The 27,668-nt window shown below is 48.7% G+C and overlaps 1 long non-coding RNA gene across 12 annotated transcripts; it reads left to right on the forward strand.

Annotated features, from left to right (window-relative positions):
• The first annotated feature begins 366 nt into the window (after positions 1-366).
• On the forward strand, positions 367-27,002 carry LOC119801866. Of its 12 annotated transcripts, XR_005283310.1 has the most exons (7): positions 367-708; positions 5,451-5,533; positions 19,097-19,149; positions 21,652-24,268; positions 25,375-25,568; positions 25,895-25,944; positions 26,789-27,002. It is a non-coding gene; the product is annotated as an uncharacterized LOC119801866 (long non-coding RNA). The 12 variants fall into 12 exon arrangements; XR_005283302.1 differs by having other exon boundaries at positions 19,097-24,268; XR_005283303.1 differs by lacking the exon at positions 367-708 and adding an exon at positions 4,580-4,745 and having other exon boundaries at positions 19,097-24,268.
• The last annotated feature ends 666 nt before the right edge of the window (positions 27,003-27,668 follow it).

Consider the following 27,668-nt stretch of genomic DNA (forward strand, 5'->3'; position numbering starts at 1 on the left):
AGCTCTGCTGTGCCTACACCCACCGGGCCAAGCCCCTGATGACAAAAACTTCATCAAAACAGAGTGCATGTGTTACAACCTCTGTCCTAGAAGCAGGCATCGCTAGGGCCTGTGTGTGTTTGCAGAATGGTTTCCAAATTTGACCCTGTGTCCCCAAAGCCGAGATCGCCGTAGAGAGCTGTTATGACATCTCTGTCTTGCCTCAGGAGATACACAAAGGCCGGAACGCTGTGTGCCGGGAGGTCCGTGCCATCCCCGATGCTCCTTTCGCCTTTGGGATCAATGCCCCCCCCCCCACCCAAAAGCATGTGGTCCTTGGACACCGGAAACGCAACATCCTCGTGTGTTAGTGCTTGAGAGAAAAGAAGTAACCGGGGAGGATGGCTGCTGAGCTCTGCCCCTAGGCCCTGTCCACAAAGCCCTTTCCTCCGTCAGGGGACTGACTGACTCCAGAATGGTGCAGGCCACCTCCATGGCAGCGCTCCTCCGTGTCTTTGCTGCTTCCCTGGCCTCACTTAATTCTCTAGTCTACCTCATCTGCTTTTCACTGCTCATACAAAATACCAGAGTCAGGGTTCTTTATAATAACAATAACAGTTTATTTCACGGTATTGCGAGTTCAAGGACATGGTGTCAGCTCCGGAAAAGGCTCCCTTGAGCCTGCCAGATCGTGGCAGATTGCATCATGCGACGATCACCTGGGAGACAGTAAGTCAGGAAGAAGTGGGGGGGAGGGACCCGTCTTTCTCCTTTATCAAAAACCATCTCTCGTGAACCAAGCCGGCTCTCAGGAGAAAGCCTCTAACCCCTCCCCTCCCCCAGGCAAGCAACACCGCTGAGGGCTCACCTCCCGCACGCACATTAGGTCAGGTCTGCAGGCTTGGATGGTGGGTGAGTCTGGGGTGAGGGAGAGAAGCCTGTAAGCACTGGAGTTGAGGGAGGATGAGTAGTCTGCACTGAAGAACAAACCTGTAGAGCGTGAGCTCGTGGGGACACATTCCGGCCATCGTCATCATCACCCACCGTGCGTGGCTCTTCTGTATTTGTTCATTTTGTTCCCTAGCCTGCACTCTTCAATGAACCCCCCCCCATGCCAGCCTCACCTTCTCCTCCTCCCTCCTCTCCCTTGGGTCCACCTGGCTCTGTGTATCAGGGTTGGGAGGGGTGCTAGTCTCCTCTCATGGATGCCTGTCTGGTCCACAGCAACTCAGGTTGAGATCTGTCCATAGCTGGATGATCACTCGGCACCTATAGCTGAGGCTCTCTGGGAGTCACGCCAGGCCTAGGCAGGACGAACAAGCAAGAACGCATTCCTGCCCTGTAGAAGCTCGGAGGGAAAAATTAATTTAGGCAGTTGAAAATATGGGCCAAATGGGGCCAACACAGAATTTCAATGAAACATACCACACCACTTACCCATGGCTATGTCTCCACACAGAGAACACACTGGACAGTTGGGACCAAAAATATGATCTGCAAGTCAGAAAACACTTACTATGTGGTCCTACGCAAAAACCACCTGTAATGAGTCTTTCTCTGTACCACCAGCTAGCTCACAAATGACATGGAGAGTTATTATTAATTAAGAAAGCTCAGTCTGTAGCTTAGGTTTGTTCCCATCTAGCTCTTATAAATTAGATTAACCCACCTCTATTAATCTACATTTTACCACATGGCACATGGCTGTTACCTCTCCTCCTGCATATATTGTTTGTTCTGCTTTTCCTGGTGTCTCTCTCCTATGCTTCAATTCCTCCTCCTCCTTCCTCTCTCTGCCAGGAAGTCCCACCTACACCTCCTGTCTTGCTATTGGCCACTCAGCTCTTTATTAAACCAGTCACAGAAATATATCTTCACACAGTGTACAAATATCCCATAACAACCTGTCTGTCTGCTCTGCCCCATTTAGGGAGCACCAGAAGATGGGCCCTTTGTCCTGTTTATGTCCCATGGACTGCCACCCATGCATCCTCAGCAGACAATTTCTCAAGGCCTGGAAGGGCCTGGAGACAGGTTCTCTGGATGGTAAACCCAAGGCACCTGAAAAAGAAAGGAGAGCTGGGCTGAAACTCAGTCTGTAGAAGGTTTGCTTAGCACGCTTGAAGCCTTGGGTTCCATCCCTAGCATTGCATAAGCCAGATATGGTGGCTCATGCTTCTAATCCCAGCACTCGGGCAGTGAAGGCAGGAACATCAGAAGTTCAAGGCCATCCTTGGCTACATAGTGAAGCCAGCCTGGGCTACCGGAGACTACGTCTCAAAACCAACAACAACAAAATTGAAATGAGGCAGGTTGCATAACATCTGCACCATCCTGTCAACACTGGGCTCTGTTGCTAAATTACCTTAAATCAAAACTTCTGTCAGAAACAGCATCACCATCCCCAGGACAGTGAAAGCCTCCTGTGTTGACAAGAGTCAGCAATTGTCTCGAGATGACCTCAAAGACCTTTTGTTCTCCTGCTCCAGGCATCGAGAGGCCACCGTAGAAATTGAAACATGAAGAAAAAGGCCTGGAAAGGATAGCCCTAGACAGTCACACAACTGTGCAGGACGCACGCACGCACGCACGCACGCATACCTTCCAGAACCCTGCCTGGCAACTACCTCACTCCCCTCCTCCCCTGCTGTGTCCTGCCTACCCCGCTCTAAAAAACGAAGACAGTTGCTCCCAGGACTATACACATACTGAGTCCAAACCCCTCCACGGTTTTCTTTGTTCACACGAGGGATGTGACTGGTCTCTCGGCAGAGATGGCGGATGCAGAGAAGGGAAAGGGGTCCTCAGGCTCAGTTCCTGCCTGCTACTCAGAAAGGTTTTGTTTTCCACCGTACTTCTTGTGTGCGTGAAAGCCCCTTGAAAACCAAAGCCTGCATTGAGAACCCCCACTCCACCCCACCCCACCCCACCCGTGACACGGGAGCACAGCTGTACCTGTGTCCGTTCCACCTCTGAATGATACTTCTGTACTGCCCTGGTGCGCTTCTCCTGAGCCCCTGCTCTGATCCCCTCTCCAAACGCCTCTCCACCCCAGAGAAGCCACCCACTGGCAGCCTTGCCTGGCCAGGGTCACTCTGCACAAACAGCCCCTTTCCACACACCCCTGTCTGACCTTTCTGCTGTCTCCAGATGTCCTAAGGCCAGCTATGTGGTGGCTGTCACTCCCTCACCTCCACAAAGTCTCACCCAGGCAGCTCAACAAGGTCCTCCTGGCCTCCTGGGTCTGTTGCTATCTGGTCAGCTTTCGTCTGACTGACTCAAGGCCTCGATATCCCTGAGATGTCTGAGGGCCCATCTGTTCGCCTTCAGAAGGTCTCCTCCCATAAACCTCGCTGGTGGGGATGTGGAATGGTCCAGCCACGATGGAAGTCAGTATAGAGGTTTCTCAAAAACCAAGAAATAGGCCTACCATGTGACCAGCTCCATCACTCTGGAGGAGTCAGCAGAGTGTTCTAAGTTAACACATCGCAGAGACACCTGCACATTCGTGTTTGCTGTGGTACGGCTTCACAGAGGCTAAGATACAGGGCCAATGTAGACAGCCAACAGCAGGGGAACAAATAGGAAAAATGCCGTACATTAAAATTCAGTACTTAAACTATAAACAGGCAGGCAGTTGACCCTTGAGTGGTAGGGCGTACGTGCAGAACGTTTATTACTGCGACGGGTTATGTCTACTAAAGTTGCTTCAAGTCTGACCTTGAATCAACAATAAACACCTGGGAATTCAAAAAAGGAAAAAAGGAAAAAATGCCATATATACACCAGAGAGCCTTTTTTATTCATGAAGAAGAGCAAAGCCCTGTCATTCATGGGAAAAGGGATGACCCTGGAGACAATAGGGTAAGTCAGTCTCAGAAACACAGATGCTATGTTTTCTCTCATATGTGATCTCTCCATCTTATATGACCACATCTCATCCTGTGTGCATGTATTAAATGAAAGCAGATATGAAATTCTAAGGAGATAGTGAAGGGAGAATGGGGGGACAGGGTGGGGCAGAAGAGACCCGACACGTCACACATACCTGTAAGAAAATTTAGAATAACTAGGAGGCTAGAGAGATGGCTCAGTGGTTAAGAGCACTGGCTGCTCTTGCAGAGGACCCAGGTTCAGTTTCCAGCACCCACCTCGTGGTTCACGGCCATCTGTAACTCCAGTTCCAGGGAATCTGATGCCCTCTTCTGGCCTTCGCAGACATTACATGCACGTGGTGTACAGACACACATGTAGGCCGAACACTCATACAAACTAAATAAACATTATAATAAGCAAAGAGAAAATGTCTTCTCTCTCAGACCTCTTCTTTCCCATGCCCAGGGCCATCCGCATGCCAGGCTCTGTTCTGACATCTGTCCCTGTCCTCCTGTGCCTCACTGTCCCCCTTCCTTCTGGAAGGCAGATCCCACCTTAAGAGCCCATCACCCCCTCTGGACCACCCCCTGCCAGGCCTTCCAGGATTCTCACCTACCCAACCCCCTCCTAACCTTCCTTCCTGTTGCACTCCAGCAGGAAGTCTGGATGCCCGCAGACTGCCCCCACCCCTGTGACCATGTGTCCCTCCCACCTTCAGGTCAGCTGCGCTCCCCTTGCTTGGCCCTCTCCTCTGCCCAGGCAGCACCTCCTCTCAGCCAAGCCCAGGTCATCTCTTGCTGTCGTCAGCCTTCCAGACTCACCAGCAGGACTGTCCTCCCCGCTCTGCTCCGCATCTCGTCAATCCCATCGCTCTGTGATGACATCTTCAGGTGCGACGATGTGGCAGTGCCCATCACCACGGCCTCCCCGCCTGCCCAGATGCTAACTCAGAACACGTGTCTCTTCCTTCAAAGCACCGCCTCGCCAATTAGTGCCCCAGTAGACACGCACGCTTGTGATGCTCGGGATGCATGTGAGCTCCAAAATGGAGAATGCCAACCTGGCTGCATCCCGCCCCCAAGATTTAAGTGACAGCGTCGTTTCCTACACCAGCTCTCTGGGAGACCATGGGCCTGGCATTTGTCCTCTAGGCTGTCACCTGACTCTGTGCCCGTCAGCTGCCTCCCTGTGCATCCCTTTACCTCTCTGAGCCACTTTCTTCATTTACAAAAGGGGAAGAGGGGTGCTGCCTCAGTGCCCAGTTTCTGTGGAACAATTGACGTGGCAGAGATGTGGGCATCGGTGTCTGTTCCACTGGGGATGAAGTATAAGAGCATGATGGGAGGAGGAGGAGGCCTTTGGGCATGGTTAGGTCATGAGGGTGAGGCCCTCATGAATGAAAGTGAGGGCCCTGTGAAAGGAGCTAGAGAGAGGGACCCCACTCTGTTCCCACCATGTGGGGCCACAGCTGGAAGGGCTATCACGTCGAAGATGCCCTCACAGAGCCGATCTATGCTGACATATTGGTCACATTAGACATCCAGCTTCCAAAACTGTGGAAAACAATGTCTTTTTTTTTTTTCTTCCATTTTCAGGTCTGCAGAACTTCATTATAATTGGGATGAGACTGTCTGCCCACTTGAGCAGGGACAGGGGAAATTGAAAGTCTGGGAGACTGGTAAGATTCTACCTTCAGTACACTACATTCTCAGGTGCTGGCTTGGGGGTTCCCAGAGCCCTTTGGTTCCTCCTCAGCGCCTTGCCAGCTGTCTGACGGCACATGTTCTCACGGCGCATGACTCTCTAGCCCAGCCCCGCCATGCATGAGTACAGTAACTCCAAAGCAAGATCTGCCGGCTGTGCTTATCTGGTTCTTCCACATACGCTTTCATGTAAGAAGAGCCTGGAGTCAGGATGCTGACTCAGAGCTATTCCAGTGCCCGCTGGGAGGAAGGAAGTGTCCGACTCATATGGGGTCCCAGGGCTTGAGGCGTGATCTCAAAGCGTGACTGCCCCAGTCCACCCTGTTCCTCTAGCCGTAGCTCTCCTCCAGGCAGGACTTCCTCCTCCATGGTCCTCTGTCCTGTGTTTGTGACAGCAGAGCAGGGTGACAGCAGCCTACGCTCCTTAGAGGTGGCTTTCACGTCATCGTGGGGTGAGACCCCTGGGTAGACAGACAGGAGGGAGAAACAGGACAGCCCTACACACTTGCAAGTCAGTTAGCTTAAAATAGGCAGTGCCAAAGGGACCCTGTTTCAACTACTGACACCCAAAGGTGTCCTATGACCTCCACAAGAACACCTTGGCATGCAGCCCACCCACATGTACCATACCCACATATATTAAGAGAAAGAGAAAGAATGAAAGAGAGAGGGAGTACAGCCCCTTCCTCAGTCACTCAGCTGGAATGTTTCCACCCAAGACAAGCGAGGAGGAACCTTCCTGCAGAGACTGGAGGCCTCCGCAGAGAGGCTCGCCCTTTCTAAAGTTGCTAAGCCATGGCTCCCATCCATCAAAGAGAAAAGTGTGCAGTAGAAGAGACAAGAGTCGTGGCCGAAATTGCTACAATAGGAGCCTGAATCTTTCTGTGCTTCTGCATACAGCTTCATACCGGAGAGGACGTCAGCCTTCGTCACCCCTGTCACCTAACACCTCACTGATAAAGGAACGGGGCTGAGCATGTTCTCCAGAGACACAAGTGAGCCCCAGGGAGGCTATGGAGCTGTGCTGGCCGGTTCAGGGAGCTCTTAGGGGAAGGAAGACCTGTGTTAGCTGCTCCCATGTGCCTCCTCCCCCCTCTGTCTCTCATCCTGCAATCTGGAGCTTTCGAACCCGGAAGACTATGAGTCATGTGGAGACTCCAACTTCCAGAAAGTGAAGACAGACATGGAAGTTGTCCTCCAGCCTGGGGTGGGGGTGATAAAGAGTCAGAACTTTAGCCTTGTGGGTGGAGAGAGACTAGCATGAGGAAGTCCAGCCCCCACAAAAAAAAAAAAACCCTTCATGGCCAGCTGACCTTGCTGAGTAAGTCTCAAAAAGTAAGATGGAGCCAGCCAGATGGTTCATCGGGTAGGGTGCTGGCCTCCAAGTTTGGATGACCTGAGTTTGTTCCTTGGTACTCATATAGTGAAAGGGTAGAACCAACTCCTGCAGATTGTCCCCTGATCTGCATACATGTGCCACGGCATACATGTCTCCCCTGCTCCACACACATACATGAGAAATAAATAAAACATAATTAAAAATTAAAGAATGATTGAGGAGGGCCCTGATATCGACCTCTGGCCTTCATGTACCACATGTGCGCCCACACATACGTGTTCATCCATGTGCATGTGCACACACGTGCGCACACATAGAACCTTCACCTCTCAGAGAAGCTTGTGTTCATTAACATTAACCCTGAACTAAATGGAACTCATGTTAGTTGAGTTACAGTCTTGGCAACTAAACTCTGCTTTGGATGATAGAAAACAGAAGATCATGTGTGCATGACATCCATAACGAGTCCCAAAGAGGAAGGATGAGTGAGTCCTGAGACTTCTACACACCTAGACAGCAGAAGCCGGCCTCCGAAACCTGGGCTCCTGGTCACGGAGCCGGACCCATCACCCTCAACCAGTGATCATCCCCAGGTCTCTCAAAGCTAACATTATGTCAAAGCCACTGCTATTTTTAACTCATGAAACCAAATGATGATTTTAAAGTCTCCCCCTTGATAGCAGGACTGCGTAAGAAGGTGCCAGAGTGTGAGGAACACGCAGGCATCCTTGTGAGTCACGCTGTCACCCACAGTGGCCCGAGGCTGGCTTCAGTATTTTGATCTTCACTCTACAGTGCGTAGCCTGCATGCTAGCTGGAGACAGAGGAGTAACAACGTGGCTGGTGAAATACAAGCGCCCAGCTGTGCATGGAGGGGAGGGGCTTCTGCAAACTCCTCTCCAGGCTGCTTCCGCTAGGGCCTACATTTCTAGTACTTCACAGAAGGAATGAGGCTCGATAGAGCAGGCAGGCCTATAATCCTAGTACTGGAGAAGCAGGGTAAGAGGAGCACAAGTTTGAGGCTAGCCAGGGCTATATGAGAGTCCCAGGCTAGCCAGAGCTACATACTGTCATCCTGTCTCAAAAGAGTAGCCAAAAAACAAAACGGAAAGAAATCGGTGTATATTAGTAGTTAAAAATGGATTTGACTCTTTTTTTTCTTATTAGTGAAAATTTTAAAATGCAATTATCACAACGCAGGTTTCAAGAAAAACAAAATCTCTTGGCTACTGGGAACAATATATCGAAAATTGTTATGAAGACATGATAGCTCTCATACCTGTCATCCAATACTCTGAGAGACGGTGGCAGGAGGTTTGCCAGTAAGAGTTCAGGGCAGACCTGTTTAAAAAAAAAAATCTTTTTACAACAGGCCAGTTTCAGTGTAAGATAGAAAGATAATGTCAGGAAAATAAAACGAGATAGGCCTCTTTTTTATTATAAAATTACAAAGTACCGTATTCACTGAAAGTCATTTTACGTAACTGTAATGTGTCTCAGATTGGTAAACTGTCACATGCTATTTGTGCTCACTGAGGAGCTGGGTCCGGAAGCAGGATAGACACCTCCCCATTTCAGACCCAAGAGTCCTTGTCTCAAAATGTCCTCTGAGGCCCATGTTTGGGTAGAACTGGTCCCCTAATTCTCTGAGATCAAGAAAACAGCCCCAAAAGTAAAACACCACATCCTTGAGAAGAGCCAGAAGGAAGCTATTTCCAGGAGAGGGAACTAGTGTTTATCCCACACGATAAAGACGCCCACAGTGGGAAGGAGAAGTTGGACGCTCACCCATGAAGAGGAAGTGTATCCAGGGATCCTCAGCTTCCCTAGTTGGTTTCTGCTGGATATTTTGAGCCTTAGATCAGATGATGTTTTCCTGTCTATTTGTCTCTTTAACTATTGATTGAGGCTGGACACGGCATCACTTGGGAGGCGGAGGCAAGAGGATCTCCGTGAGTGAGTTCAAGGCCAGCCTGGTCTACACATCAAGTTCCAGATCAGCCAGTGCTAAAGAATAGAGAAGTCTGTCTCAAAACAAAACAAAGAGCCAAAAAAAAAAAAAAACCACAAAGCAAAACAATAACAATTAAAAAGTAAAAACTACTGGTAGCTATTTATTCTTTTTCTTTGTTTTTCCATAGACGTAATAAGCTCACTCGCTCAAATCTGGAAGCATAGCTATTGTAGACCATTCTCTGGACCCTACAGATTAGCCATGCTTTAGTTTGGTGGGATGTGTCATTAATGAGAGGGAAAAGGCAGAGGTCGTGACTGGGTCTAGACATTGGACAGAAAGAAACTCTCAGGAAAAGAATAACCTAGGACCTGTTTCACTCAAAAGTCACTTTTTTGAGACAGAGTTTTATATAGTTCAGGCTGGCTTCAAACTCACTGCATAGCTGGGGTGACCTTGAACTCTCGACCCACCGAAGGGCTGCCATTGTTGCCGCACTCAGCTCAAAATCATACCTAAAAAAGAAAGCATGATTCTGGTTCATGGGAAGTTTTAAGAGACTTTGAATAAGTCTGGGGCTGTGGTCCAGTGACAGGGGACTGTCCGGTGGACGCCACACCTTGGCTTTGAGAGCTAGGACCCGGTGGGGAACAGAGATTACGTGGAGGCTTTCCCTAAAAGCAGGAGAAAACTGACCTCAGGAAGACTCTCCAGATCCCAGTCCCAGTCTTAGCTTCTCTAATACAATTTGTGATTTTGTATGTATGTATGTATGCATGTATGTATGTATGCATATATGTATGTATGGATGGATGGATGTGCATGGAGAAGCCAGAAGACAGCCTTGGGTGTCATTCCTCAGGTTCCACCTCCATGCTGTTTTGAGGCAGGGTCTCTCACTGTTCTACCTATAAACTAGAATGGCCACTGATTTCAGTGATCTGTAGGTTTCCACTCTTTTACAAGGGTTCTGGGGCTTGAACTTAGGTCCTTGTGCTTGCACAAGTACTCTACAGTTGAGCTTCTGCCCAGTCCTGCCTTTTAATTTATTCTTGAACAGTCCTATTTTGGGGGTGGGGTGGGAGGCTTTTTTGAGACAGGGTTTCTCTGTGGAACAGTCCTGGCTATCCTGGAACTCACTGTATAGACCAGGCTAGTCTCTAGCTCACAGAGATCCTCCTGCATCTGCCTTCCAAGTGCCAGGATTAAAGGTGTGCACCAGCACACCCAGATAAATAGTTCTATTTTAAGGACTGATATTACTTCTATTCTTTCTTCAAATTTTTCCGAAGATGGAAAAAAGATACCGTTACTTATTTTTACTACGGTGGGACTTACTCTACGTCGTTAGCACTATACGCTAACCATTAGACCTTTTTATATACCCGAGTTACTGTTAAGTGTCTTGGGGCTCTTATTTTTCCTACACCTAGGGACAGTTTTGCTATTTCATCTTGAATTGATTATATCATGATTATTGCCAATGATACCAAAGGAAAGAATGACAGAATGACTTAGACTTGGATGCAACAGTGAACTACACCAACACGGCAACATCATTCTTTATTTTCCTATTGCCTTGGCAGAGTGGGGCACCATCTTTAAGAGGGTGTGAATGAAGACTGGAGAGACCGTCTTTGTAGTCATCGTTAGCCCAGATGACGTGGGTGGTCATTCAGAGAGAACCCTTTGTTTTTCTGTCTATCATCTTAAGGACAAAAAGGTAGAAGATGTTTCAAAGTCTTAAACGGATCGGAAAATGGACTCAGAGAGACAGCGTGTCTCTATATAACCCCCAAAACATTATTCTGTGACCTTCACAGCTCTTCTACGGGATGCCACCTCGTGTACTCATTCCTCGCCTCTACTTATTCTTCCCCGAAAGGACTTTTCCTAATGGAGGATAGTGGAGAAGGAGGGAAAGCAGAAACACACTGTAGATGCCAGACACCATCTGCCAAGAGAACGAGGAAGTGGGTGGGCCAAGGTATGGCCAGGTGGTCTACACTCAGCTGAGAGAAGAAGTGAATTACCCAATTGCCAGAGAGCCAGCTGAATGTCTTCAGCTGTGTCCAATGGGCCACGAGGGAGGCAAGGGCTTGGCGTGTCCCTAAGAGCACACAGGCACATTGGGCCTGATGCATGCTGGGAGGAGGGCTGCTTTCCAGCTGAGGGCTAGTTTTTCCAGACAACAATAGCCGGCATCCCCCACCTGTAAGACCGAAGAGGAGGAAGTAGGTCTAAACCAAAAGTGACAGTAGCTGTAGACCATATGGCTGCCTGGAACCCAAGAGACTGTTCAGTAGAGATTGGGAGAAGTGAAGAGTTGAAGCAGTGGCCTAGATCGATTAAGCAAAAATAAAAGGAGGTGATGGGAGCTGGTGACCCGGGACAGTTAGTTGTCTTTGCCATTAAACTGCTAGACAGCCAGACAGCCCAGCTTGTGGGAAAGCAACAGTAAGCTAAGGCTGAGTGGGCTTAGAAGCTCATGATTACTTCTCCCTTCTTAGCAGCCATTGGCTATGAGGTCAAACCATTCAACCAGGTGAAAATAAAGCAAGAGCATCAAATTAGCGGCCAATTGGAATCAGGAGGCATTAAATAGGACAAGACTGGCTGGGCTTGACCTTTCCCTTAGTGGACACAATGATAGCATTGGACATGGAATTAGGGAACTTATGCCGTATTCATTCATTCATTTGATCACTAGTCAGTGAGTACTTGGGCTATATTGATTAGCTAGAATTGAGTCTTGCTCTTAAGGAGATTACATTCTGAAACAACATTTTCATTCATGAGCTGGGCATGGCAGACCATGCCTGAAATCCCAGAACAGGAGACTGAGGGAAAAAAAAGAATGATTACTGTGAACTTGAGGCTAGCCTGTATTATATAGAAGACAATATCTCCAATATGTATTGTGTATATTTGTAAATCATTTAATCCCATCAAAAACTGGTGAGTTAGTAAGTGTTGCTCCCATTTTACGGCTGAGAAAAACCACATTCAGGATATGTGAGTGTTGTGTGTAGTGTCTGATGGGCCTCTATAGAACCTAGATTTGACCCATGTCTCTTATTACTGAAATACACTTTTTTATATCCTTTTTTAAGGTTTTGTTTTGTTTTTTAGAAAGAGGCATTTGAATGCAAAGTCTATGGGAACAAAGAAACAGATATTAAAGGAAAAGTACCTGATATGGGGGGCAAAATGAGTGCGGGGTGTATCGTGATATTCACATGGGGGGGCGGATTACAAGAAAGAGGAAGTTTGTGGATGGAAACTATGAACTCAACTTTAAGAATAATTTTGAAGGGCTTCTAGGACACACTGAAGAAATAAACAGCGGTCACTGAGACATGTAAAAGTGGAACCCTACTGCGTAGCCTTGGCCAGAAAGCTAGTTCTGGGCATCAAAAAGAATGATGGAGCCACCATTAACAAAGGCAAGGAGTCCACCAAGAGAAATGGGAAGAGAGACCAGAAGAGGGACAAGGAACTTTAGGAAGCTCTCCCTCCCCTTAAAAAAGAAGCAGAAAGTGTAGTGGAACAAGTATTTCGGAGATCCTAGAGTCTCAAACTTCCCAGCACCCAGGGAAGGAGCAACTCAAGAGAGAGAGACGTAAAGCCATTGCAAAGTCTTCAAAGGACTGGACCAGATACGAACCAAGAGAAGCCTGTTGTAGGACTGAAACTGGCTTACATAGAGCCCCAGGTTCAATCCCCAGCACCTCATAAATCAGGCATGGTGGAGAATGCCTGTAATCCTAATACTTGGAAGGTAGAGGTAGGAGGATCAGAAGTTCAAGATCACCCTCAGCTACGTAAGGAACTTGAAGGCCACCCCGAGCTACTTGAGACCCTGTTCTGTTTTGATTTGTTTTTTTTAAAGCCCTATGTGGGCAAGTCGGGCGGTTCTCACACCCTTTAAATCCAAGTGTGTGCTTGAGTAATGGAGACAGCAGGGCTGGGTTGCCCAGTCAGATACTCTGGCAATAAAAGGGAGGAAAGAGGAGGAGCCAGGAGAAAGTTTTTGTGGAAAGTTCCGGGCTGGGCTGCATAATTTCAAACATTATAAACCTCTTCCTGCGCCTCTATTTTTTTCCATCTTCGCTCCCTCTTCACGCTTCTCCAGTGATGTGTAAACTTGTCCTGGCCAAGCTAATCTGTCAAGACAGGAACACTTGGGAGCACTGGTCTAAGCAAGCCTGCCAGTGTGGATCTGGAGTGGGGAAACAAAGTTGATAAACTGTTCCAGCAAGAACTTTCACCAAAAATAGCACCATCTAGATTAGTGATTACAGAAGGTGGAAGGCCATAGGGGGAAAAGTTGGTTGTGTTTGTATAGAAGACAGCTGAACATGTTTGTAGGAAAGGTTCTAGTGTCCCAGGATAAACTGAAGATTATTTATAATTCTAGACAAGAATGAAGGCAAAGATGACCAGGCCATGACAGGAAGGGCCTGTTTGAGAGAGAAGCAGGCCTTCTCTCCCCTGAAGGCTAAAGAAAACAAAGGCAAGAAGTCTGTCCAGAGAAACTAGAGACAGAAAACAGCAGACTGGATAACTCGTACCAAGCATACAAGTAGCACAATATATAAACAGCATCCTCTGAGATTGTAAAGTTGGTTCCGTGGGTAAGAGAGTTTGTTGCACAAGCTTGAGGATCTAAGTTCAAATCCCCAGCACCCTTGGAAGAAGCCTGGCATGACTTCACTCACCTATAATTCCCACACGGTAGAAGGAAGAGAGAGGAAGACCACTGAGGTTTGCTAGCTGCCAGTCTCGCTTGCTTCAGTTTCAGTGAGAAAGCCTCTCTCAGGGTCATAAGCTAGAGAGTGACATCCTCTGGGCCTCTACACTCACCCACGTGGGTGTGCACGCCCGCGCGTGCTGACACCACCACCATCACCCCCGTCTCATCTCCCTGAATGCCTTAGATGACTAACGGAAGAGTGAAGATTTAACCAGCTAGAATCTGGGGAATGGAGGCCCAGGAGGTCAAAGTATGAAGTCATGCTTCTTTCCAGGTGCCAATCAAGTTGTCTACATTCAGGTTTCTTTTTTTTTCTTTTTTTTTTTTTCTTTTTTTTTTTTCTTTTTTTTTTTCTTCTCATGGTTTATTTTTTTTTTATATTTAAAAATTTCCATCTCCTTCCCTCCTCCTCCCCCCTCCCTCCCCTACATTCAGGTTTCTATTGCTGTAACAAAACACCATGACCAAAAAGCAAAGGGTTTATTCAGCTTATGGTGCCACGGCATTGTCTGTCATTGGCAGAAGCCAGGACAAGACCTCAAAGAGGGTGGACACCTGGAGACAGAGGCTGAAGCAGAGGCCGTGAAGGGGTGCTGCTTACTGGCTTGCTTGCCTTGGCTTGCCTAGAACCACCAGCCCAGGGATGGTCCCACCCACAATGAACTGGGTCCTCCCCAACTGATCACTGATTAAGAAAACATCTTACAGCCGGATCTTATGGAGGCATCTTCTCAACTGAGGTTCTGATGTGGGATTTCCCTCTGTATGCTGTGATTACCATTGGTTAATAAAGAAACTGTCTTGGGCCTGTGCAGGGAACAGAGCTAGGTGGGGAAAACTAAACGGAATGCTAGGAGGAAGAAGGCATAGTCAGAGAGAAGCCATGGAGCTGCCAGAGACAGATGATGGGAACTTTACCTGGTAAGCCACAGTCACGTGGCAATATACAGATTAATAGAAATGTGTTCAATTAATATAAGAGTAGCTAAAACTAATGAACCAAGCAGTGATTTAATTAATACAGTTTCTGTGTGATTATTTCAGGTCTAAGCTAGCCGGGTGGCCCAGAACCAAGAAGCAAGGTTCCCTCCTTTTAGATGACTCTAGCTTGTGTGTTAAGTTGACATAAGACCCGCCAGCACACTGACACTGGGAAACACTTCCCAAAGTGTGTATGACAAGAGGGACGGGTACCAGTACCCACCAAAATGAACACCCTGAAAAAACCAGGCTGTGAATTTTGATGAGAAGAAGGCGGGTTTCTGAGGCCAGTGACCTTCAAATCACCTAAACCCATGAAACTGGTTTAAACTCATCTCAGGTTGCTAGTGTCCCCTGCCTCTTGAAGGAAAAAAAAAGCAAATCTTTCTAAAGGAGAATGGATCTGAGGCCTCCAAGTCTTCCCACTAATTGCTTTGTGAGCTTCTCCAAACCAGGAAGAAAGGTTAGCAAGACTTGTCAGAGCAATGGCCGACAGAACAAGAATAGACTCGATAAACTCCAGACAGAAAGCTATCAGAGGCAGACTTTAAAGACATGCAATCTTTAGTGCAAGAAGATTTGGGGGCCAAGGAAGAGAAATTCGGAAGGTATTGGGAGGGTTGGAGAGATGTCTTAGCACTTGCTGCTCTTTCAGAGGACCCAGGTTTGGGTCTCAGGACCCCCATGGTGGCTCATAACTAGTTCCAAGGGATCTAATGCCTCTTCTGACGTCTGTGGGCCTCAGCTTGCACGTGGTACACCTACTTAGGGACACACATGTACACACGCATGTACACACACGCACGCACGCACAATAAAGCAAATAAATATTTTGAAAGGGAAGGTATTTGGAAACCAGGAACAGAAACCAAGTGGAGATTCTTCCAACCAAAAACTAACAAATAAATTTAATGTCACCGATGGCTTCTAAAAGAGAGGAAGTCGGGGTGAAGCAAATCCATGGTGAAGCGCAAATGAATGAAAGGATGGGAAAGACAGAGAGGAGAGAGAGCCAAGAGGGAGCAGATTGGAGCTGGAGAGATAGATCAAAGGTTAGCAGCACTTGCTGCTCTTCCAAGGGACCTGAGCTCAGATTCCCAGCACCCACATGAGGGGCCCCACAGCATCAGTAACTCCGGCCCCCAGGGAACCCAAGCTCTCTGCTGGCTCCAGGGGACCCGACCCTCTCTGCTGGCTCCAGGGGACCCGGCCCTCTCTGCTGGCCTCCATCGGCACCACCCTTCGGCATGCACACTCACACAGAGATGTGTCGAGACATGAAAAATAACTCTTTTAAAAGTAAAGCAAAATAACAATTCGGTGAATACAAAGCCAAGGCATTAACTATAGACAAAGAACATTTCTTAGTCATAAAAATTCAATGTAACATTATAAAATCGAACAGATTTATCTTGAAAATGTAGAAAACAAATAGCAATGAATCTACCCACAGATAACCTCACAGTCACCATAGGAGACACCAGCTAATCTCTTTCGATATCGACCATGACGCACAATCAAGTCAGCGTGACCCGAAGGATTCCAACATGGCCAGCAGCCAGAAGCTAGCGGCCCATAGAGGCTCCCAAGCATCGGTTAGGAATAAAGCTGCAATAGGAATCTATTTATGTACATAGTTTAATGGCGAAACAATATAGGAAATCAAGGGCATTTTCCTCTGGAGTGGGGATGGTGATATCTGCTGGGAGGCAAGGTGGAACACTCAGGGAAGACAGTCCTAATTCTTGACCTAGTTGATAAGGACACAAGTGGTCATTATCTTTAGAGAGATCTTGGAGGAGGTACCGAGGACACCTGGCCTCAACTCCTTGCAGTCGTGCAGGAGGCAAGGCCTCTGGTGAGATAAAGAACTTGAGAGCCCTGGGCAAGATATAGAATGACCCGTGGGAACCATGGCGGGCTACCAGTCCACTAGAGGTGGGAAATGATTGCCAGGAGATCTCTACCTTATCCACGGCACAAACTAAAATGCCTCGCAGGAAGGGTCAGACACTCAGCCTGTAAGGTAGGTTAGAGGGTGAGGAGGGATAAAGCCCACTCACCAGTAGTGTCTAACCCCCAGTTGCAACATCTAGCCAGACGTTCTTGGACGTAGTCATGGTGCAGCGTGGATAGGGTGCCGTGCAGGGGTGCTACCTCTTTGTGTCAGCCAACGGACGCCTCCAAAGCAAGCAGTTACTCAGTGGTGCTGCAAGACAAGCTAAAAATCTAGCCTTTAAAAAATGAATTCAGGAAAATTGAAGCCCATTTTATGGCCCAGGCGAGTTCTGTGAGGACGCTAGGTGAGACAGGAGGACTGGTGTGGTGTCCTCTTAGGCTGGATCTTTCCAGTAGCCACACCAGCATTCAGTATCAAATTTGGGGCATGAAAGGGGAAAAGAGGATCCAAAACTATAGGAAGGATCACTCCAATGTCTAGGACGGCATAAGGACCCAGGGTCCCCAGATGTAGTTTCTATGGAAACAAAAAGAAGCCAAGAGAGACAGGAAGGATAAGATAGATAGCTGGGAGCTGGTAAGGTGACTTGCTAACAAACCAGTTTAGTCACTGAGACTCAGTGGGGAGAACTGATCCCCACGGTTGCCCTTACACACACACACACACACACACACACAATGCACATGGCATATACACAATGAATAAATGTAATAAAAGTTAAAAGAAAGAGAAGGAAAAAGAGAAAGAGGAAGAAGAGAAAGAGGAAGAGAAAGAAGAGAAGGAGGAACAGAAGGAGGATGAAGAGGAGGAGAGGATGAGAAAGAGGAGAAGAAAGAACAAGAGGAAAAGGAGGAGGAGTAGGAAGAAGAAGAGGAGGAGGAATATCTGAAGAAAGAGTTTCAGAACAAAAGGCTCCATAAATAAACCATTCTTTGTTACTATTGGTCTTCACTTTCATTACTGTCAACTCTCTCTGTCTCTCTCTCTATCTCTCTGTCTCTCTGTCTCTCTGTATCTCTGTCTCTCTCTGTCTCTGTCTCTCTGTATCTCTCTGTATCTCTGTCTCTGTCTCTCTGTATCTCTCTGTATCTCTCTGTATCTTTGTCTCTGTCTCTGTCTCTCTCTAGCATTCTGCAAGGAACTTCAAGTGTGAGTCAAGCAAAGCTACCCTAGAACTCTGGAGCCACGCTGCTCATTCATGCTCGCCCCAGTGACTCCAAAAGTACCAAGCTCATCCATTAGTCTTTCTGGATACTTTGGAGGTGAGGTCAAGCCCAGCAGGTCATAACCAGCATAGGACCCATATTCCATCAGCCTGGCCCCATATGGCTACTTTCCAAGAAGTAGGTGCTAGAGCTGAGAAAGCAGAGAGAGGTGTGGGGAGACTGGTCAACAGTCGAGCAGCTGGAGGGAGGCGGGCTGGGGAGCAAACAGCAGACCTCAGAGAAATTAGGCTTTGGCTGAGCAAAGTTCAGCCTTGTTTTCTCAGAAAGCAGAGCTGGGCTGAGCTACAGTAAAGAACAGGGAAAAGAGCAACAGAGCTGAATATTGGCTTCCACGCTTCCCCGGCATGACAGGCTTGGCCACCCAACAGTGACCAGGGCTGTTGCTGGCAACGGCTCTGGGTGAATGGGAAGAAGGATAGGCAACCAAAACAAGACCAACCAGCTGGGTGGATTGCCATCCAATCATAATGGCCTGAGTTCTGATCTCCACTTAAACAATCAGCATGGTGGTGAGCATCAGTCAACAGCCCTAAGCAGGGAGAGAATAGGCCAACTCTGATAACTCAAGGGCCAACCAGTGTAGTGGATCAGGGAGCTTCAGATACAGCAAGATGGCCTGTTTCAAAAGCTGAGGTGGAGATCCTGAAACTGACTGAATAAAGATGCATGAAGCCACACACTGAGCCTGATTCCAGGGACCTGCGAAGTGGGAGACAGCTGACGCCCACAGCCTGACTTGCACCAGCTCCCCCGTTCCTCTGCTTTCCTCTCCCATGCTGGGATTACAGGTTGCCTTCTTCCACACCTCCTTCTCCGTGAATCCTGTGGTCCTCAGGTTTGCACAGGAAGCAGCCAGCACTTTACCCACTGAGCCGGCCGCCATGGCTCTAGCCCCTGGGGCTGTCTATTTTCAAGTGCTGTGTGTAGTAGGTTCAGTAGATGAAAACTCCAACAAGACAGGACAGTGTGGCCTATTCCCCACTCGGTGTGCACAGCCCACCTCCACAGCTGCCTCTCTTGCTCGCCAGGCCTTAAACCCCATGGCATCCCCTCCCCCAGCCCTAAATCACGCCCGGACCCTTTGTTCCTCCCCCACAGCTGCTCAGCAAATTCCTTGATTTGAAATTATGATCACAGGTTGGAGAGCTACTTAAAATAATTTTGCCAAATGTTCCGTCTCTGCATTGATGAATATAACGGAGGAGGAATTTTCAAGAGGAAAAAAATATTTTAAAAATTCACTTTGTTCAGAAAAAAAAAATCACAGCTTACAGCACAATATTAGCAATATTAGCTCACATTTAAGGATTTTTTTTCCCCAGGAAGTTGGCTGTATGCTGACCTTTGGTGAGCCGGTGAGCCCTGTGCAGCAAAGGTGAGAGAGGGAGCTGCTGGTGGGTAAGGCCTACTGCAGACGCAGACACGGGGAGCAAAGGTCGGGGGTGTGTTTGGTTTGTTTAAGCGTGAGTCAGAGGAGTGGGGGGTCAATCTCAGGTCTCTGATTTCCAATTTCCTGTGCAAGCCACTGAACGCATAGTGCCCCGTCCCAGCAGGTTTTTATGCTGCCGCTTTTTGGAACAAAGGTAGATACTGTACAAGGCCACACACACAAATAACCCAGTCAGGTCACCGCTTCCTTCTCAAAGGGAGACATCTGTGGAACCCAGAGTCTGCAAGAAACCAAACTCTAAGGGAGGCAGGGGGAAAGCCGAACACTGCCTGGCTTCTTGGTCATCAGAGGCCCTAAGTATTCCCTCCCTACTTACTATTCCGTAGGAGGCCTGGGCCCTGGGCCAGTCCCCACAGGCCTGTGGTCAGGGGCTAGCCATTCCTTCAGGACAGCCCTGCAGCTCAGGCTCCAGGCTGGAGGACACAGGGATTGACCGTGAGTGAGAACAAGGCTCCTAGGTCACTGCATGCTCTCCTGCAGCAGGCTGGCCCATGAAGGACCTTCCTCCTATTTTCCTGGAATTTCCTCAAGGCTTAGACTAAACCCCAAGAGAGGGTGGGTCTACACCTCAGTAGCTTCCTGGGAACAAGGAGGCTCTAGGGAGAGTAGAGGCCAGCTTCTAGCAGGATCCGGGAACCAAAAGGGACATATTTCTACAGGACACCTTAGACAGACATTGTCTGCCAAAGCACACAGCCAGCGAAGCCTCGCCCTCTGAGGAGAGCATCGTCTCTAAAGGGTCTCTGCCAGTCTGGAGGGGCACACTTTGGGGTGTCTCATAAACTCAGTCAGGGTTATGCTGAATATACTCAGCTGGTCCAATGAGTATGGGAGTGGGACCCTGCGCTCCCCCTAATTGACAGAGGAAACAACTCCTGCTACCTCAACTCAGCAGGTGTCACCCAGAAACTCCAGGGCTTTCGAAGCTCAGAGACCACAGAATCTAATGAGTCCACGATTCTTCTCTTCTGCTTTCAGAACAGAAAAGTCATTGGCCCTTGTTTGAGCCTCTGTTTCCTCATCTGTTGAATGGGCACAGCTCTAACCACCTCATCAGTTGATTGGGAGGATGAGATAAACCTGCCTCATGGGTCAGCACCAGTCTGCAGGAGAATGGCTCTGGAAGGGACCCAAAAACACTGGGGTGGGAGTGGGGTGGACGGAGGAGATGAATGTGGGCCTGGGCAGGAGCATGGCATCTTTCTAGGCAGGGACAGGGCTGTCTGCCACAGGTCTGCTAGCCAGCTTCCCTCCAAGGGGACCTGGTCTCAGCCCCAAGGCAGGCTCCACTCCAAATCCCTCTCCTCCTCCCTCCTCCTCTTTCTCATGGGACTCTTTGACCCCGGGAACCCCTGAGCACCTGTCTCCTCCAGTCTCCACTGCTGGAGACAGGAAACAACTTAGATTCCTCTGTCTCTGGGCCTTTGCCCCCACTCATCCCTGTGCCCTGAGAGGGGCAGAAGGGCCAGCTGTCTAGAGGAGATTTATCACTAACATTGTTTGGAATTTCTAGTGCTTGGCAGTCTGAAGTCTAAAGTGCAGTGTGGCCTTGAGCCTGGGTTGTTGTTGTCTTCTGTACTCTGGGGGACCACATGGGTCTCATCTGCCCACTATACCCACCTCTGTGGTTCTCCTAGGCAACCCTCTCCCCTCTCTTCTAATGCCCTAAGCACAGAAGGTGATTGGCTCTCTTGCTCACGTCTCCATGAGTCACCCATAGTGTGTGGCAAGGGTCCTTGGGCCTGCTTTCTTCTCACAGTTTCTTCTGTTTTTGCAGAGTACTGGATTTAATGAGGAAGTGCTGTCAGCAGAAGAGAAAAGAAAGCCTTAGCCAACACCCCATCCAGGCAACCAGTCCCAAGTCCTTTCCCTGGGAGGTGTGAGGCCAGGGAGTGCAGACCGGTCACCTTAGCTCTTCCAGAAGAGCTGAAGTAGGAGGATACTGAGTTCAAAGACAAGATAAAGCCTTGTCTCAGAATTTAAAAATAAAAGATACAGACACACAGAGAGAGAGACACACACACACACACATACACTCACAGAAAGAGACACACACAGAGACACACAGACACACACTTCTTTGGCTCTAGTCCTTAAAAGTCCTTGAAGGCCCTGTTTTTTATCAGTCCCCAGTAAAACACGCACGCACACACACACACACACACACATGCACACACATTGGGCGGGAGGGGGGCCTCTTTGACTCTGGTTCTTGAAGAGAGGCTCTGTAGAAATTTCTAGAAAGAAGAGGCAGAGACTATATTGCACACCGCAATATATATGACACCAATCCTGATGGCAGGCTGCTCCTGGGTCTACTGTACACCGTATCCACACCAACCTCTCTCATCTGCTCCCTTGTTGGATATCAAGGCAACCTATAAGCTTGGCTTGTTTGGATTTTTTTTATCTACTCTTATTTCACAGCCGAGGAAACTGAGGCCAGAGACGTCTGAGGTCAGAGCCACTGATCTCCCATCCTCCACCCCAGAGGTGCTCACTGGGCCTTATGCCAGTCATGATGCCTTCCTACTTAGGATGTCACCACACCTAGTCGATGAAGAACTGCCACCTGCTCGGACAGCGGGAGACCAGCCCTTTGAACGCAAGCCCGCATCCAAACTCGGGGTTAATGATAAAGCCTACTAACGTAAGGACTGGCCTGCCCTCCCCTCTTTATCAACATGTGACTTAGATTTGAGTGCCAAGCCAACCCTCTCCAGAGCCACATCCTCGGCAGTGACTTATTAAAGGGTAAATCAAAGTTTGCTGGAAGAGAAGAGTAAATACCCACACTCCGCATGCCAGGCTGGTCCTGAGCCCACTTCCTGGTTCCACTGTTGACTTGGGCTGTAATCCTAGATAAGTGAATACATTCACTGCCCTGGGCCCGGGAGAGAGGCCAGGATGGAGCCTGCCCCACCCCTTCACACACACACACACACACACACACACACACACACACACACACACCTGGCAAGATGCCGGCTCTCGTGGTTCGCCTCGGAGAGGAAAACCTCAGACAAAAGCCAGGCAGGTGCAGAGCTCCGCGTACAGCCGCTTGTCCTTGTGCCTGACTGTGGAGAAGTGGGTCACATCACCAATAGAACCCGACCATCCTTTGGCTCTGAGCTCACCCATAATTAGCGGGACCGAGGAGAGAAGAGCTGCTTGCACTTTGGGCCTCAGATGGCAGGGCAAGAATCAGAGCAACGTTGACAAGAGTCAACTGTAATCACACAGTGAGCGTGTTCAAAGAAACAAATAAAAATAGCCAGAAGTGGGTCAGCATTTACAGGAAGGTCGCAGGCAGGAAACTGGGACAGACTTCAAGTCCCACATGGAGGGAGAGAAGTTGTGTTTTGTGAATACAAACTTGTGCTATCTTTGGGTTCTTGCCCCCCTGCTGCTGCTTCCCCCTTCCATGTCTTCTGGCAGAAAGCAGAAGAGAATCACCCATCCTGAGTGATCTACTTGGGTCCCAGAAGGCTGAATTTGGATCTCTTCAGGGCACTATTCACACCAAGACCATGAGGTACACGTATCCACACATGCACACTTATACAAATGACCAGCGTCTCCTGTCATTGCTTCTCAGGTCTGTGGCATCCAGTGTGCTACACACACGGGAAGCATGCAAGAATGCGTATATACATATGAAGCTCACAGAGCACACACAAACAAAGCACATGCATATAGCACACCTTCCTACATGTTCTGAATACATGCTCATGTATGCATACAGGGACACCCAATGGACACACGCAGTCACAGTAGTAGGCACAGTATCTATTCACACATGTGGTAAGTATGCATTCATGCCATGTAAACACATGAAACCCATGTACACATATCCAATACAGTTAGGACTCTGTAAGTTCTTTGGCCATGGAATTAAGCAACTTCAAATGGGGGGATATTTATGTCTTTACTATAGGCTTTTTTCTCTTGCTGCAGTTCCTAAAACAATATAGTATAATAGCCATTATTTGTCCTTTACACTGTTAGGTACAGTAAAACTAGAGGTGATTGGTTTGCAAGAGGATATGACTATCATATGCAAACATACCATTTTATATCAGAGACAAGAATCTGCAGATCCCAAAACTGGTCTCCTGTGGGTCCCAGAAGCCCCTGTACTCCTGAGCATGCCCAGTGTGCATCGTGGACCTTATCTGCACACACAGTAGGCCTGCATCCCTCCCGCCCTCTCTGTAACATTAAGACTCTGGCAGTTGTTAACTTTCGCTCTTGGCAGGGTTGCACTTCCTGGTGGCGTTAGTGACGCGATGAATCAGATTGATCCGGCATGTGAGGGAGGGGCATGCAATCATTCCAGCTCTGGGTTTCAGGTTCCGGGTGCTCAGGACCAGCAAGGAGGAGCTGGCAGTATGGCGTGCTTTGGTGAGAGTTAGGCACGCTTGTTACTTTTCTGGAGTCTTGAAATACATACCGCTTCCAAATGTTGCCTTTAAAAGGAGTTCTGGGCCTCTGCCCAGCGGCATAAAGAACACATATGTGCATGGAAGGAAGCGTGTTCACCACGTGGAGCAAAGCATGCAGAGACCATGAATGCAGAGGGTTGGGGTGTGGAAGCTCTCTGTCCTTTCACTGTCTCTCCTTCATGCTGGAAAGAGGGACAGTCACCCAGAGGCAGGTTCACGGGCTGTCTATGGGTCACGGGAGAAGCAGCCTCTCTCTGGGGATTAACTGAGCTGCAAAATGTTTGGGGCTCAGGCAGCCCCACACCTCTACCCAACAGAGCCTTCCTTGTGTGGTGAGGGGGCTCCAGCCCAGGAATAGGAGCTGTTTCCAGTTATCCTGAAACTCCAGAGGTGCTGGAGCATTTGCCCTCACGGGGAGAAGACGAAGGTTCCAGAAAGGCGTGATGGGTTTCCCTTGTGCCCTTGGCCTCAGACTCCAGTGATGGCGTGGAGGTGTCGGAGGGCGTCTTTAAAATATTGCATCATTTAAAAAGATTTACCTCTTTATATGTCTAGCCTGGAAAGCAGATTAACCAAACACAGACCCATGTGGGAGTAGGGTAAGTGTCTACAGGAATTTGTGTTTTTGTCTTTAAGTTTGGGTTTTCAGAGGGCAGGATTCGGGAGGGGGTGGGGGGAGCAAAAGGAAGCTACACGGGCCAGATAAACTTAAAACCGTAAGCAAAATTCCCTTTTAGCTTTTCAAAAAATGACAAAGTCACACCAGAGAGGAAATGAAAAGGGAAATTTTTAGACTTCTCATCTGTCCAGAAAGCCCCGGCTGGGTTTCAGAACCCAGTAGGGTAACTGTCGGGCCTGCGGTCACACAGCAATCCCAGGAGGCCTTGCGTCAGCAGCCATTATAGCAATAAGGAAATACAATCAGCAAACCACAGGCCTGCTTTTTTTTTTTTTTTTTTTTTTTTTTTTGGCTAAGCCCACATGTTGCTTTAGGAGGGTTTTAAAACAAGAGACGTTCCTGTTGCCGAAACCTGTGAACCCACAGCTCTTCCAGGTTACTTAAATTATCCTACCCCTTACAGCTGCCACACAGTGGATTTCAGAACTTTCTCCTCCCCCTCCCCTGGCCGGCAGAAGCCCTGGACTCCCTGGAATCCTCCTATCCCAAACCGTGTGGCTAATTGCTGACACAGGAGGAAAAACACTCGTTGCATATTAAGCTCTGCAGCAGAGCACCCTTCCAGAGGCTGTCCTGATGCGTTTATTCACTGACCCGAGGGGGGACAGCCACAGGAAAAGAGGATTCTGCAGAAATGGCCCTGTGGTCACGGCTGCCTTGCTCAGCACAACCAGGCTGTTTTTCTACACACACGCACACACTGGCTTACAAACATAAGCTATCACAGGAGGCTGTTGTTTATCATAGGATGTGCAATCAATCTGCTGGAAAGTTTGAACTACAACCTAAACGCAGTCCCGACCGCTTTACGAGGCTGCTTGTCTGAGTTGCTGGGGAAAGCCAAGTAGGAAAGCGTAGGTGCAGGGCTCTGCAGGGCCACGGGTGAGCAACATCAGCTCTTCAGGACAGGGCTTTGTGCACGCTAGATTTGTTTTTCCCTCGAGCCAATAGGAAGACACAGATGAAAGGCTGCATTGTGTAGCCATGAGCCAAATCCACAGAGAAATCTCTCTCTTTCCTGCTCAGCTCAGCAAAAAATGATTGTGCCAGACCCAACAACCGTGCTTGATAGCCATCTCCCTCCTTAACTTCTGGCCTGGACAGGGGCCACTTGACGCTGTTCACGCATTTGCCTGTAAACGGCATCTGTGAACCCTCGCCTTGCCTGAAGCATCCGCCCGTGCGAGTCAGGCCTGCAGCTAACACGGGGCTTCTGGAAGGTAACTCATCCACTTCTGGAGCCAAGGGCACTAAGGATAACTGAGGGCCAACTTTATTCTGCAGCCACAGGCGGCTCCATCTTTCCGCCCCCTCGTGTCTCCACGCTGAGGCTTGAATCCACCCGACAGTTACCTAACCTCACACTGTCAGCCTTTTTGGGTTAGAATCAACACTTAGCTCATCAGAAACACACACACAGACACACCACACACACACACACACACACACACACACACATCTTTCAAAAGAGAATCTGCTCTCAGTTTGAGCACATTGGGTGTTCTGTTTATTTCCTTTTATTTATTATTTTTCTTCATCCCGATAGGTCTACCAGGGCTGGAATGCTACAACAGACACTCTGAAGCTTTTGTGTGGGTATGTTTTGTTTTTTGTTTTTTTTTTCACATTTGAGGGCAGGCGCTTTCAAAACCACGCCGGTCCTCTTTCTTCGGAAATGTGGGGCATGAGTTCGGCCATACCAAAAAAAAAAAAAAAAAAAAAAAAATCAGAAGTATATCCATCCCAGGTTAGGATCAGCCTACTGTGTCATAGTATAATGAACCCTTAGCGGAAATGCTTTTTTCTTTCCTACTAGTAATTCCAGAGGATTCTAGACTCCCCACACAGGCCTAGTCGACAGTTTTAATCTTAGTGCTACCCCGTGACAAATGACCTGTCGTCTTCTACGGAAAGCATCCCGCTCTCCCACCGTGTTTTTGGGTAGAGGAACCTGTGTGACAAAATGAATACAGATAAAAGCGGGATTGCTTTCCAGCCCTTTCGATGTGGTCGGCCTGAGTCGTCCAGCCTGATGACAGCCGAGTTTGCTGGACAGATGCTCAAAGGCTCTCTAGCTCTGGCTGTGTAGACCACAGCTGTCGCCTCACCATGGGGACAGCACTGATTCCTCCCTTGGATGCCACCTCCAAGGCCCCTCACTCTCCAGTCTTCCCTCTAGGAATGTGGAGCTACAAAACCCAAAAGCATTTGCAGATATTCTTGCAAACATGGCTCCAACTCTTTGCTAACTCACTGTAAGTTTTTACTGCGGAAATGTTTGGGAGAAAGGACGCAGTGCCGTTACACAGCGAAGCACACAGCGAAGCACACAGCGAAGTTCTTTGATCCGTGGCTCTGATGAGCAGCAACAGAACGTCTCCCAATTTGCTTTCTGTTTTGTTTCTCACATTTTTTTCTGTTTTAAATTGTTTTTTAAAAGCCCCACATGGAAAAACAAATTCTAAAGGAGACAGCAAGACAACACAGTGGGTAAAGACGCTCGCCACCAAACTCGCCAGCTTGAGTGTGTGAGCCGCAGGAACTGCACGGCGAAGGAAGCGCACAGACTCCCACAAGCTGTTCCCAGCCCTCCACACATTAGCCGAAGCACATACACCACACACAAACAAATAAATGCAATTTAATCTTTTTAAGATTGTGTTTTATGTGTACGAGTGTTTTATGTGTCTGTATGTATATATGTATATTTGCCATGTGTATATGTGCCATGTGTATGCCCAGTGCGTGGAGACTTCAGAAGAGGCATTGGGTCTCCTAACACTGGAGCTACAGGCAGTTGTGAACCATTGTGTGGGTGCTGGGAACTGAGCCTGGCTCATCTGAAAAAGAAGTATGTTCCATTGCCCTACCGCAGCCCAGGTCTGAGTCCACAGCCGTGGCTCCTGCTGCAGTCGAGGGCTGTGTAGTGGTCTGGAGTCTGGTCAGTCACCTGAGACCATTTTGGTGACTGAGGGCCATGCTGCAGTCCAGGCCATGCAGATCTGAGAGGCTTGTGCTGTCCCCAGAGTCGTGGTATCGTCCATGCCCAGCTGCTGCTAACAGTCATGTCTGGGTCGGTGGTCCTGCTGCAGTGGGGGTCTGTGTTGATGTCTGTGGCCCGTGGTAGCATGGGGGAAGGGAGACATAGCATGCATGTGTGATGAAGTCATAGGGCCATGCTGAGCTAGCCCTACCTTTCCAGAGCCCTGGGTGAGCTGACCCTGCCCCTAGATGCACACTGCAGCAGGAGAGCTGGCCCACCCCTCACTGAAGAGCTGCCTCTGCCCTGCCCCCCACCCAGCACTCAGGAGACACGGCTC

The sequence above is a fragment of the Arvicola amphibius genome, chromosome 15 (genome assembly GCF_903992535.2).
Source record: "Arvicola amphibius chromosome 15, mArvAmp1.2, whole genome shotgun sequence".
Classification (NCBI taxonomy): domain Eukaryota; kingdom Metazoa; phylum Chordata; class Mammalia; order Rodentia; family Cricetidae; genus Arvicola; species Arvicola amphibius.